General features: G+C 49.8%; 1 long non-coding RNA gene across 1 annotated transcript in view; it reads right to left on the bottom strand.

The window, feature by feature from the left end:
- LOC112990697 (uncharacterized) overlaps positions 1–14367 on the bottom strand; it is a 50108-nt gene extending 35741 nt beyond the window's left edge. Inside the window, exon 1 of the long non-coding RNA XR_003261116.2 lies at positions 13931–14367. This is a non-coding gene — a long non-coding RNA (uncharacterized LOC112990697). The remainder of the gene's footprint in view (positions 1–13930) is intronic.
- Positions 14368–14816: the final 449 nt, after the last annotated feature.

Below are 14816 nucleotides of genomic sequence, written 5' to 3'. Positions count from 1 at the left end.
CTGAGACTATACACATTTGGTGCAGGGGTTACTGGCTGCAGAGGGATGACTGGAGCAGTGGGGAGAAAAGGAAGAGGCGCAGCCCACATACATGAAGGGGCTGGCACAAGGGTGATGTGGGCACCAGCAGTATGAGGGCTGCAGTTGGGTCTAGCCCCAGGCACACTCAGAGGCCGCAGCCACGCTCACAGCCCTCCTCTTGACAACTCCCGAAGAAGCAGATTATCCCTGACTCCTACAGGATTTTTTCAGGAAAAATGGAGGGAAGCCTACAAGCTCTTGTCCTGTGTTATTGTATAGGCATGGGCTCTGAGCGCTTACACACACACACTTCAGTGTAAGCTGGTGAAGTACATATCCAGATAGCCTCATCCGGGAACTACTTACCTTCACGCATTCACATGTACCCCAGCAGCCTGCTTCCACAGCTTTTCACAAAACACTCACATCCCCAGCCTCCTCACCTGCACATGCAAATACACTTTCCCCACCATTACACCAGCATGCAGACTCTCCTCTCTCCAAAGCCACCTACTTCACAGTTTCCTCCACAATGCTCCCACCTTCCCATGCACACACCACACACACATTCATGCGGCAGCACAAAAGGGGCCAGAAAAAACACACGGGGAAGTCCCCACCACCACCTCAGCCCCTCCAAACCTTCTCCTCTTTCCTTCCACCACCACCACTCACTTTTCAAATGTGCTTTGAAGCAGTAAAAATTTCCCCTCTCTCAGCTAAACTTGGCCTGTGCACCCAGGCAATTTCAGCTTGCTAGGAATGTCTTTTCCTCTATGCTATGTTTGATTGTACCTGCATGCCTCTTCCCACAAACATCAGTTTTGCATTACAGAAAATGAATAATGCAGCCTGAAAGGGGACAAGCGAGAGAGTCTTTTGGGCCTCAGTGAGGAGTATGTACAGAGCGGAGCAGAGATGGCGGCGCCTCATTTTGCCGAAGCTGTCAGATGCTGCTGAACCTGGAAGAGCCACCATGACCCTAAGTGCTACTTGGGTTAAAGTGCTGTCATGAGGGCAATTTAAAGAGGGCTTTGGATTCAGGACTTCTAATAGCAGCTGAGAGGTAGCACAGAGGTGTCTCATGTCTGGGTAGGCAAGGAGGAACTCCATCTCTGAGATGCTTATCTCTGAGCTAAGCAGCTGAAAAGAGCCACTAGTGGAATAGGGAACCATTATCCTAAACTGACCTCCAAACCATCTGCTCTTGTGCTTCAGGGGCATGGAAGAAGCACCATCACTGGTTAAACAAAGTCCAAGGAAAAGAGAAATCAAGGCAAACAGGAGGCAAGGGGTATGTGTTTGTGTGTTTGCACATGTACATCTGTGCGTTGTGCTTGTGCATCTCAAAGGGATGTTTTTTGCTTCACTTGCATGTGACTATTTTGTGCTAGCAAAGGAGGACACCTGGAAGACATAAAAATGTGTGTCTGTCAGTGGTGTCATGAGTGAGCCCACAAGGATGTGTCCATGGCAAAATGCAGAAAGGGGACAACTTGGTGTGGTGTGTGCACATAGGTTTGCATGAGTGTGTGGCCCCTAGAAAGTATCTGTGTTTTGGTATGGGGATCTGTGTGTCAGTGCTGTGTATGTGTCTTCTTTGGGCAGGGGACTACATGCATTCATGTGTGGGACATTTATATGCATACATATGTGGATCTAAGTGCTGTACTACAGGCAGAACAGGTGCATGTGTGTGTGAGTCTGCATTTTGCTGAAAACACTGGTGTATTTGTGAGGTGTTACAGGGAGCTATGTCCTCCACAGGTTTGTGCAAAATGGTGGTGTGACTGTTCTCTGTGGACAGCATCTATGTGTGTGTGAGAGACACCAGTGTGTAACTGCATGCATGCAGTGTGAGGATTCTTGTGAATGCGATGCTGTGAGTACAGCACAAAACTGTGGCAAAAGTATATGTGCTGCATGCACCCATGGTGTGTACATGTTCTCAGGGCAGGGATCCCTTCTTGGGTCAAACTGTCTGGCTCCTGCACTGCCTCTCCTGCTAGTCTCTCCTCTTCTTTCTTCACCTTCCCCTACTTCCCCTTGCTCACTAACAGCAGTATACTTTGCCCCCGGAACCAACTCCCACACAACACACAGCAAGGGAACTGCTTTTCTCACAGCTCCCTGGTATCTCCCCTCTACTGAAAGCCAGAAAGCAAACAAAAACCTCGCTGGGCAACCTGAACTGAACCTACTCCCTTCCCACATCCCTTTCACACATTTCCAAATCCCAGGAACTGCATCACCAAACCACAAACTTCCACCCAAACCCTAAACTTCCACCCCCCAACCCTGAACACCACAAACCAGACTGAGGGCTCAGATCAAACCCATGGGTCATGCAAAGCTGAGACAGCCCACAAGGTAACAGAGTTAGGGCACAGCAGTCTCTATAACCAAGAATATAAAGGGATTCCTACAGCTACAGTGATATCTAATTGACTTTCGATCCCCCTGGCAGAGCCACACACAGCTGGATTTGGTATAAGCAACCTTTAACACAAATTGCACTCATCACAGCTCAAACTCATGCCTCAAGCCAGACCAACATGTCCTAGTTGCCCTGTCAATGCTCCTGCTCCATAAGGCTAAACCTTCAACCAGACCCTGCAGATACTGAGAAACCTCCAGACTTGGATCCAAAGCATGGACCCTTCCCACTTGGAGGACTATCTGGGGCAGTGAGCCATTAGCAAGTTGCTGGAAGAAAACCCCAAGGCCATTCCTGTTCTGGGTTCCCCACATGCAGATATGCCAACACCACTGCTCCCATCTCAGCCTGGCCTTCTTCACACCATCAGCTTGCCTCAACTCTTCCCTCATCTCAGTGCTCTTCACCCAGCCCTGCACCCTTCCCTTCTCTCTTCTGTTTCTCCCCCTTTCCCCACAAGCTGCTCTTGCCAATGCCTTTCCCACATCCTGCCCTGCAGTGTTACCAGCTTTCCTGGCTAAAGGCCTCTGTTAAGCATGCAGAGAGCAAGCCCCTGATTACCATTCAAGCTGGATTCTCATTAGGCAGAAATGCCCCTCCAGGAGATCCATTAACAGTCCATAAGGTTAACTTAATCCAGCCAGTCTTGTGTGGTCTCTGCCCAAATTCCCTATTACATTAACAGTCTTGAGTCTTAATTAGCATGTGAGGCAGAGGTGGCATTATTAATGGAGATAATACGGAGCATTAAGAATAAACAAGCCAGGCTGTCTCTCCCCTACCATGCATGCAAATCCCCTTCAGTGCAGAAACTGTGTGAGATTGCCCCATGGGCAGCACATGCTGAGGGGCTGAGGTGCCCCAGACGAAAGCTGAGCTCTGGGACTTGTGCCAAGACTGGTGCCGGAGGAGAGTGGAGAGGAAAAGGGAACTCCTTCACTCCCAGGGCACCCCTTCTTCTGCTCTGGAGAATGACTGCTAATGAGAGGACAATGGTGTGGCAAGTCCAGTTAAGGAAATCTTTACACTGCAGAGGAGCAAGCAGGGCCCGGTCTAATCCAGTCATCCTTTCTTGATAGCTCTCTGAGAGGCTTGGGAAAGTAAAGGTCAGGTTATGCGAATCTCCATTTGCTTGGATGCTCAGTTCATGCTGTCATATGTGTGCACATAGGAAAATATGATAGACATATTCCCTTGAACATGATGTGGAAGGAGGGAGTGCCTGCCTCATGAGGAACAGGATGTGGTACCTGGCTGCAGCTGGGGAAGATGCTCCTCACAAGACTTCTTTCTCATCACAGAGCCCCAGCACACTGACAGAGCATAAGACAGCGGATATTTCAGCAAAGGAGAGAAGCAGTCACTTGTGGGATCAGAAAACAAATGAACTGGGGTTTTGGCTCAGTGCAGATACAGATCCCTCTTGGGGATATATAGCTGATAGGTGGGTGCACAGGTGGCTGGTCAAATCAGCTTGGCCATCACCAGTGAAATGAGCTGAATGGGCAGCCTAATAGAGACTGCAAAGTCCACACCCTCTCCCACTCCAGGCAGGAGCAACCATTCTTTGGCAGAAGTGCTGGGCAAGAAGAGGAGCACGCTGCGTGGTAGGACAGCTGCCAGCAGCAGGGAAGCACTGGGGGAATGAAGGGCCGAGCACATCAGGATTGTGCAGTGTGGCAGCCAAACTGTGAAAAGAGAGCTTTATGTGGCCTGCTGCCCTTCTGTCACCTGCGAGTGTGGCACTTTCTTCTGAAACGTTCACTTGCAGAAGCACGAAAAGAAAAAAGGAAGGAGGGAAGCAGAAGAAGCCAAACAAAGGAAGCAGGCTGTAATGACAGGGTGTTCCCATGCCTCTAGACTGTTAATTCACACCTCCAGCAGCACCCAGCAGGCTGGGGAAGGAGTAGGTAGCTTGCCAGAGGGACCAAGGCCCACAGGGAATGGCATCTTGGCTTGTTCCTGAGGCCTGACACACATTATTCCAGCTGCACATAGCTCTGTTGCAACCAGCATGTGCCTCCAGGCCCTTGCTTTGCAGAGATTACCAGCACCTGGGGCGATGTTTCCTGAGGCAGACAGCAATATCCCCCATGCCTTGGCCTTGAAGCACCCAGCCAGCACTGAGTAGCCTTGCTTAGCAAAGAACATCCCTGCAGGGTAAGACTGCTCTCTACCAGGGCAGGGTTTAGGACTGTGCTCAGCATCAGCCCAGTTGTCCCCATGCACCCAAAGGCCCAGCAGGCAATGGTCAAGGCCTTGAGCAGAGTCTAGCTCTCCCACTTTCCAGCACAGTGAGCTCCTACTCCCTCGGGTCCACCAGTCAGCCCCTGCCAAATCCATTTCTCCAGTCTTGCTCTTGCTACTAATCCTGTTGAGCCATCCTTTAAGTTGCTCTCAGGCAGAGATAGAAAATGTGGCTGATGCCTTAAGATGCTTCCCCTAATCTTGCTCAATTCAAGATGAATTTTACTTTAAAAAAATTACAGTGGGGGTCTGTCACTGATCCATCACACCGATTAAAGAAAAACAAACAGCGACACAGGATGCAGCTAGTGTTAGGTGAGCAGGCAGGGAAGGAGGATGTCACTAGGGAAAATCAAAAAGAAAGGTTACAACTTACATTGAGAAGGAGAGCCTTACAAGGACATGGTGTGGTGAAACATGTCCCTCCCCAGTCTGTAACAAAAACCGAGGCTGCTGCACTGTCCTGTGCTGTGACCAAGCTGGGGAACAGGCTGCTGGGATTGGAGAAGGACTTCCTGCCCTGTGAAAGGCACTCAGTGGGGAGTAGACTGAGATCTCGAGAAATGGCTGCTTCTGAGACCAGCTCTATTCTGCCCCAGCCTCTAGCCACCACTTGTCTCTCATTCTGATGCCGTTCAGGCTTTCCTCCATGGCCCTTTGCCTTCTTCCTCACTAAGCACCCTCTGTCCACCTCTTCCTTCACATCAAACCTGTCCCCTCATCTCCTCCCCTTGCCACCAGTACTGTCCCTAACCCTCCTCACTGCCCACCCTGGCCTAGGTAACATTTGACAGCTTCTGGAGGGAGCCAACCTCCTGCCACTCACCTCAGTCCCCTACAACCCTGAATCCTTGAATTCATAGGTTACTCAGGAGACAGCTTGCCTTTGTAGGAGATGTCCTAAGGGCTACTGAAAGCTCGTTCTTCTTTCTCTGTACCCTCCTATCCTGCAAGATTGTTTCACCCTCTCCCAGTCCCTACCAGAGCCTTTTTCTTCTTGGCCTGAGCCTGTTTCCTCTCTCTGAATCTACTCTATCTGAAGACCACTCACAGGATGTCTGACATTTAATTTTCATTCATCTTTTCTCCACCACCTGGTCTCAACTAACCAAGAAACATGAGAAAATCTTAACTTCAGTAAGAGTTTTGTGGCTAAATCTCCCAGGCCACTTTAGAAGAGCCCAATCCTGACCTAGGAGATGACTTTTGCAAACCATTTCCAAATAGGTCAAGACCTCCCTGTGCTATGCTTAGGCCTGAAAGCCATTTCTCCTCTTTCCCTCTCTCTTCAGTTTCCTCCACTGCCCACCACACCAGCAGTTTATCCAGCACATATTTTCCTAGGACCCCTGAGTCTACAGACTTACCCACCATCTATCATCCCTTTCCTTTCTGCTTCTGTGGACATCACCAAATCAGAGCCTCAGCCAGATCTCCATCACCTCTGGCCTTTCAGTTCTCTCACTTGCTCCATTTCCACAACTCCCAACTCCTGCTGGTGCTGAATGCCACAGCCCATGCTTGGAGAAGCTATCCTGGCACACCTAGCTGCACTTCAAAATTCCTTTCCTTTTTTTTTTCAAGTCTCCTAGGGCCCTGCCCTGTCTATAAAATCACTGATGGCACAGGAAGGGTAGAGGGGACAGCTGTTAACTGTCTCTTCCCACCCAAGAACCAAGAGACAGGAAATGAAACCAGAAATTAACATATCGAAGACAAACAAAAGGGAGGTGGTTCATTGCACAGTGCATGTTTAAGCTGTGGAATTTCCTACTGTAAGATTTTGCAGATGTTAAAACTTTAGCTGAGTTCAAAGAGTGGCTGGACAAACTCATGGAAGAAAAATCCAGAGACCTATAAAGTGTATGACAAGTCTTCTAGCACACCACATCTCAACCACACACCACGGGAGGCTGAAAGAGTATTCAGAGGAATTGTCACTACACAGTTGCCCTGTCATTATACTCTTCCCTCTGGGCATCCTCTGTTAGCCACTGTTGAAGATACTGGACTGGAAGGGTCTCTCACCTGCCTTGGTGGGGTCTTCTTACATTCCTATGGCTTTCCACAGCCAGACTGCCCTGGAAGTAGGGTCACTGACAAATAGTAGCTAGAAAGAATGATATTATTTTGGTGCATGAGGTCATATTGGAGGAAGATGGACAAAGGAGCAAACAACAGAGCCTTTTCCAAGAAGGGAACTTTTCCCACTACCTAAAGCTGGAAGGACCTCTGAGATCATTTCAGCCAGTCTTCCCACCACAGTTCCTTTTTCGGAGTAATATCTGTGCTTGGCAGCTAGTCCCCTCAATGTGCTGTTCCAGACTTCGGAAGACCGAATCCCTTTTCTGTCATTGAACACAGACCCCTTTCAGCAGACCATCTGTAATAGGGCCAATACCCCTGAATTTTCTTCCATTTTCCTGACCTGTCTATCTCAGCGTCCGCCACAGCCTCTCCACACTGATCCTTTTATTATGATCTGACTCAATTTTTCTGGCCTAAGACTGCAATGAGGAAAGAAGGAGTGGTGTTAATCCTTCTGACCTTGTTGTCCCAATTCTGGATCATCTGTGACTAGGAAGTCAGAGGAGGAAAGGCTGATCCTCCTGAACCCACTGTCCCCATGCCAAACCATCTCTGACTGCTTTGGAAAGTCCAGCCTCCTCTGTCCTAGAAAGTTGTTATAGCAGAGCTCCTTGTCACTCACAGCCCTCCCCCACCTTCTCAGCCACTTGCTGCAGGATTGCTTCCTAGACTACCTCTAGACCCAGAAAGGATCAAGGGGAAAAGGGAATAAGGTCCTCAGCCTCCCTCAGATTCAGTTTACTCATTCCTTCCACATCACCTCTCTGCTCTCTCAACAACAGTGTCTGCAGGTTCGCCTCAGTGGTGAGACAGGAAATCAATAAAAGGTGAAAGTCAGTCAAATATTTCTCAGAATTTCCCTGGCAATTGTACACATGCAGAAGAGGCTTCACAGACCACTCCACCTTCACCACTGACTAAGTCCAGCTTGTTCCCATCCTCCCCTTTTCACCACCATATATTTCCTTGCTGTTGTATCTCCATTAATTTTCCAGGAGACTATTCCATAGCCTGTCTGAGCCCTCACACCAGAAAACTTGCATGTGTCCTCAGAGCCAGCCAGACTTTCCTCACCTTGCTCAGCTTCATCTCTTAGTACTGACTTTGCCCATCTTGTGCCACTTTAAATAATCCCTCTCCCTTCTTGCTGTTTACAGCTCTCAAATACCTGTAAACTGTTATCATATCATCATCTAGCCAAGCTCTACAAATTTCGTTCTTTTAATCTCTCCTCATAAATCAGTCCCTCTAGCCCCTTCACCATTTTTGTCGCTCTTCTCTGAATTCCCTCCAATTTATCACTATCCTTCAGCTAGCACAGCACCCAGGTTTTCCAGACAGGTCTTGCTAAAGCCTTGGCAACAGCAGGAATCAGCCCCCTCCCCCCCCCTCCCCCCCGTCTCCCCCGCACTCACACACTTCAGGGCTTGATGTCTCTGGACGCACTTGTATACACAGGTATTAGAAGGGCTAACTCCACATATATGGCACCACAGAATACAGCTCAAGAGCTTCTCTCTTAAAGCACAGAACCTCTTCCCATTGGGCTGAAGAAGCAGCTTCATTAGAGTGAATGGGAGAAGAAGATACATAGGCAGGAAGGATGGATGATATTCAATTGAACATGGTACACAACTATACACACTTGCACACACAACTACACACATGGAGAAGCAAGAGCAAGTCCAAGAGATAGAAGAGGTGCATATAAACACATAGACATTAATGCTCACTACACAAATAAAACCACATACGATTGTATACATCACACACAGGCACATACACAAGTGCACACAGACATACATATACACGGGTAATAGAGATGAAACTGAGAAGGAGGAAATGGCATACATGTACAAACAGACTTTGTGCACACACAGTGCAACCTGTGCATACAGGAAGACAAGACAGACAAAGCAAGCAAAAAGCAGCAATTTTCTCCCTGTTCACAAACATACATGTTCTCATACATAGACCAATGTTCCTGGAGGAAGGATAGCTCATAGAGTCCTTATAGTAACCTAAAAATATACAGGCAGCTCTGACCCATCTGGTCTACTGACTGAACACAAGCCATGGAAAGAGTGAATACAAGCATATGACACCTTGCCTTAAGGCAACTGGTAGCCCGTACTCCATCCTGGGACACGGTCTGCACATCTATAGCGCCCTTCATCATTATGCGCTCATAATCAAAGTCATTCAAAAGAGAAATGAGTGCTGGGGAGTGCTGAGGGGAAGGGACTTCCCCAAGGTCACACAAGCCAGCTGTGGCAGAGCGAGGGATCCATCCTGCTATTCTGACCCTCTGCCCCACACATCACATTACTGATGACCCTTCCTCACAACAGTAACTACTCCATCTTTCTGCTGTCAGAGTAACTGACCTCCATGTGACCCAAAAACATGCCTGGTTCCTTGCAAACATGACTTCCCCTACAGCTTACCAAAAAGCAGACAGACATTAACCTTATGTGTGAATGCCTCCACACAGAGAAGAACATGGAGTCTTGACCCCCAGATGCCTCTTCTCAGCTAGGGGAAAATAATGTTTCACTATCAGCTTCACCAAATATCACCTGGAACAAAATTCTACGCTAAGGGGCTGAAAAGCAGGAGATACGCTCCTCTGACTGCAGATGGGAAGGAATGGCTCAGCACATCAGTCAAGCCAATGCTGAAGGATGGATGGGCCTCAACTTCAACAGCAGGACTACTTCTCCTCCAGCGTTTTGATCTTGTGCCTATCTCCATGGCATCTGGTGCTATGCTGAAAAGCACCATGTAGCCACCATGCCTGCACAAGCCAGGGCTGCCTGGGGACCTTAAGGACTCATTTCAAGAAGCAACACTTAGGGAGCAAACCCTTCTAGTCATCCACCTCAGCCTGGTTCCTAATATGTTTCCCACCCCTTATAATGCTGTGGACAGAGCAGCAACAGCCCCCTTCTTCTGTAGCTCAGCCAGTCAGCTGGAACTGGGCTTTCCTTTGGCTTATAAGTGTTGAACAAATGAGGTCATTTCTCCTCAGCAACAGAAAATTATTTGGCCAGCTCTGTTTATGAGCAAAGCAAGGTAGTTCATTTGAGGCATTACCTAGGTATTTCTGAGCTCTCAGGAGACCCAGAGACTCCTATAATTCCTGTTCTCTTAAAGAGGAGGTCAGGGAGCAACAAAGCAAGCCACAAAACTGACACCAGCCAGGGAGCACAGAAAAGCCAGGACACAAACACAGCTCTGCTAAAGCAAGGTTATAACTACTGCCAGACGATCTTGCAACTGAAGCAACAATAACACCAGTTCCACAGTCACTGTCACATCTCAAGTGTCAAGCTTCACTCATCTGGGACTTTAAATACAGACTTCTCTCATTCACAGTTGCAGAAAGCCATCCAAACCCAAGAGAAAGGGCTGGAGGTGAATCACAGCTCTATGGTCCCTGAATTTTGAACTCTCCCTTTCAAGCCCAGACAGAGCACTTCATCCCTCAAGGACCCCCACAGCCCACTGGAACTGGCTCGTGTGCATTCAGTCTGTCTCCCGTCAGTGGCTCAGTTCCACATCCTCCTTCCCTGAGGCAACATCTGTCACAGTCATCAAGTGATACTGAGCATTTCCCCTGCTCACAGGGTGCAGGACAAACCCCAAGGAAAGCACAGGCACCCATCATAATTCAGCATCAGGATGATCCTGGACAATCCCCACCAGCACATCCCACAGTGCTGCCGGGGAAGTGACAGCTTTTCCCACACCTGCCAACAGCCTGTGATCCCTCACTGCTTCGGACAGCTCTGCTCCTCCATGGAGGAGAAAAGCAAAAGCTCCTCTGTTCTCAGAAAATGGGATGTTTCCCTGGAGCGCACTTGGCCTGTACCCTTTCTGAGCTGCTCCTTCCTACCCTGGCCCCCATGCATAAGCAAAGGCTACAAGCACATTTGCAGGATGTCAGATCCCTTTCCCAGAGCAAAGTACCTCTCATCAGCTCACAAGAGTGTGAGGACAAGTTATCTCTGAACATCCTCTGGCCCCTCACACTAGTATAAGAAACAAGCTAGCCCAGGCTCAGGCTGACACTTACAGGAGACCTAAGGAAAAGCAATATGGGAGGGGAAGGGAGGAGGGGGGAGCAGCCAGGTCTTTCTTTTCAGTGGTGTGCTGATATTTCCTGACACGGCTGCTGACAGTACTGGAAGGTTTCAACAGGCCTGGTGTGACCACTAGCTTTTTTCCCAAGTGGTCAGTGCGCTCCACCACTCTTTAACAGGGTCAGATGAGGCAGCTGCACTCTGCCTGGAGCTGCATCTGGCTTCTGACATGACCCAGGTAGGAACAAGCATCACAAACAACATCACAGCTATCTTTTCCTCCCCCTCCCCCCTTTCCACTTTGCCTGTGATTTTACCTTTCAGATTTTAACCGCAAGCTGCCCCACAGCAAAAACTAAACCTCCGTATGCCCCTCTTCCCCAAGTGCCCTCTCCACCCTACAAGCAGCTCCTGCTCCATGCCTTTGCTTTGCACCAGCACAGCAGATCAGACAACACGTTCCCAAATTTCCACTCGCCTGAAGCTGGCTGAGGGAGGGAAAGGCCAACCATCCACAGTCTTTCCCTTGGTGTCGTAGCTTTTGAGGGGGGAGAGCAATGAAGGCAGCTTCCTTCCTACTGGCATATCTGCATGTTTGTGGGGTTGATGTCCTCCAGTCTAACCACATAGCAAAGGAAAAGGGAAAAAAATGGTGTGAGGGGGATGGCAGGTGGGGAAGGGGCTGGGGGAAGGGTTTCCAGGCTGGAGAAATAAGTGGGATTAAAGGGGTTGTTTCTCTCCCCCAGCACCACATCAGAACCGCTCTGCTTCCTGCAGTTTTCTCACTGCTGCTGGTGCGGTCTGCACAGAGCAAGGAAGCAAGAGGGGGACTGTATCTAAATATATTAATAATGCATGCTCCATGTAAATGAAGCTTCCTTTGAATATTGTATTAGTGATGCTGCTAGGCTGCGTTTCCCAGGACCGAAGAGTAACGGTGTGTGTGGGGACAGGATGGGGGAAGGGCAATGCTGGTCACCAGAAATCTTCTCATACCTAGGCACAGGACCCTTTATCCCCCTGAACCTCAAGTCCCCCACATCACGTACAGCCCGCTTCCTCTCACCACTCGGTGCATGACAAATGCCTTGCTTGGCTCACAGCATGCAATGCAGCCAGGCCCCCCCAATCCCCTAGACCCCCTCCAAGGACACGGAGCCTCCACACACACATTCCCTACAAATAGTTTTTGCCCCCCCTCCTTCAATCTCAGCATTTCTCTCCCTGCTCCATAGCTTGTTTTATAGCTCCCTGCCTCCAGGGAGGGGAGAAAGGTTGTGCTCTCCAGCCTTTAGGAGAACAGGATGGGGAGCAGCTCCTAAGTCTGGCCTACACATGTGCACTCACTTCATGTGCACACACGGGCCCCCAGCAGCACACACTTGCGTGAGTCCAGAGTGGGTAGAAATAGCCCACAGGCTGTGCACAACTGCAAGATGCACGCGCCTGCAGTGCACAAGTGATGCACTCCTTCCCACCATCAATACTTCATTCCCTGGGTGCTTGCAAGGATGTTTGCAAGCATATTGTTTGTGCACAGACAGCTTCCCCCATCCCTGCCCCCATGCACAGACACACATGCACACGTGTGCTCTCATGCATGCACACAGATGTTGCGGGGGGGAGTGACACAAGCACATGCATAAGACGGCATTACGCACAGCAGCTCCTGAATGTGCTCCCTGCTGCAGCATTAGCAGATTTATGCTGCCTTTCCCCAGCCAGATCCAAGCTCTGGAATGGGAACAGCAGCAGCTGTGCAATCCTGCCTGTCCTGGGATGAGAACGGGATGCGTCTGTTTGTCTTTCTCCCCCACTCTCCCCTCCTCCTCCTTCCCCCTCCTCTTGCTCCCATTCATTCATTCAGCTTCTCCTCCCCCCATCCCATGCCCCAAAGCAGGAAGATCCTTTTGCATAAAAATGTGGGCATGCTTTCTCTGGTGGAATAAATGGGCACACAGACACCCTGCAAGCAATGGATACGTATGCATCTGATTAGCTGTCCTGGGCCCCTGTGTAAATATCCATATCCTACCACACACACACACATACACACTCACTCACTCGACAGACACCATGCAGTGACTTTTCTACAGCCAGTCAGCCTTCCAGCAGAGTGGTGTAAAAGCAGAGCAGAGACTTACTCACTCCCAAGCACCCAAAACAGACAAATGTTCATACACACACACACACACACACACACACACACACACACACACACCAGTCTCTGCAAAGACTCCCTAATGAAGTTTGCAAAGAGACAGGGAGTAGGGGCTATCAGATGAGGCTGTCTCCTTCTCCCCACCATAACTGCAAGCAATACACATATAAGTATGTATATCTATATCTGTATATGCACATATATGTGTGTGTGTGTGTATATAGATAGACCTATACATATATATGGAAACATACACATACACACACACACACATACACATATATACATACATATTATATATGTATATGCACACACATACTTACACATATATGTGTATATATACATATACACACATATCTCCTCCTCTTGCAAGGTCTGAATAGAAGCAGACCAGCCGACCCCAGCTGCACACAGCAAGCCCAGGACCTGTTCAGCAACCCGATCCCAAGAGGGTGCACACACAAACACACACACAAACACACACACACAGAAAGGGAGCACCTCTCTCCAAGCCTCCCTCCCTCCCCTCTCCCCATGTGGGCATTCTCTCTACCCCCACCCCCACTTCACTTCCCCCCTCTTCCTTGCACTCACCCCTCGCCTTCATCCTCAGATCAGAGACATCCGCCCCTCAGGGAGTGCATGCACAGACTGGAGGAGAAAGGCAGTCGATCCATCCTCCCTTCTCCCCCTCAGTCCTCCCCCTCCAATCTCAGCTGGTTCTCCAAGAGGAGACACAGGCGACAGCAGGGAGCCGAGGACACACAAGGCAGCTGCACAAGGACTGCACAGAAAAACGTAACACACACACACACACACACACGAGCGTGCACGCACACACACACACATGCACGCACACACACACACACACATGCACGCACACACACATACCTGCTTCTGGAGGGGCGATCACTCCCAACTTCCATGCATGGCATGACAGGGACAAGGTGGAGGCACAAAAGACCCCTGTCTCAAAGCAACTCACAGCCCTGCAGATGTGTGGGGTATCCCCCACCTTGTGTCACCCCTCCAGGCTGGGCTGTCCCCTGCCCCACAGCTGTCTCATTCCTGGCTGCACCTAGGGAGCGCTCCCAGCCACGCACACACACGAGTAAGACAGGCAGGGATGGAGCGGCAGTCCAGAGAGGGCGCACACAGCCGGAGGATTTGCTGCCTTCGCCGCATCCGCATCACTGGGGGAAGAAGGCAGAAAGGGCTGTATTGGCATTTAAAATGCAAGTGATTAATTTGCCACGGGCTCGGCTGATAGGACTCTGGGGCCAGAACCGGCACGGCTTCTCCTGGCTGGGAAGGCTGTGACAGGCAGAGGTCCCTCTCCCATGGAGCTAGCTCCGAGCTCTCCTTGCCTGCACAACCGCCACTCCCGTGCAGGCAGAAAGGGGTGGGCCTCCACGAGACATGAGCATGCATGCAACAGCTGCTGGGGAACTGCACACCTCTAAACATACACATGCACAGGAGCAACAGCTGCTGGGGAACCACACACGCACACACACACTCCCTTGCAACAGCTGCTGAAGAGCTACACACAACATGCAACAGCTTCCCAGGACACACACACACACACACACACACACACACACACACGCACGCAACAGCTGCTGGGAAATCTCACACACACACAGAGGCTACAGCTACTCAGGATCTGCTCACCCATACACAAATGCCACAGCTTCTGGGAACAACACCTACACAGACACTTACAAGCAACAGTTTCTGAAGAGCTACATACATGCACATGTACATACAACAGTTA

This window comes from Dromaius novaehollandiae, chromosome 1, assembly GCF_036370855.1.
Source record: "Dromaius novaehollandiae isolate bDroNov1 chromosome 1, bDroNov1.hap1, whole genome shotgun sequence".
Lineage (NCBI taxonomy): Eukaryota > Metazoa > Chordata > Aves > Casuariiformes > Dromaiidae > Dromaius > Dromaius novaehollandiae.
Note: the sequence above shows the minus strand (reverse complement) of the source record. Positions and strands in the feature narration are given on the sequence as shown.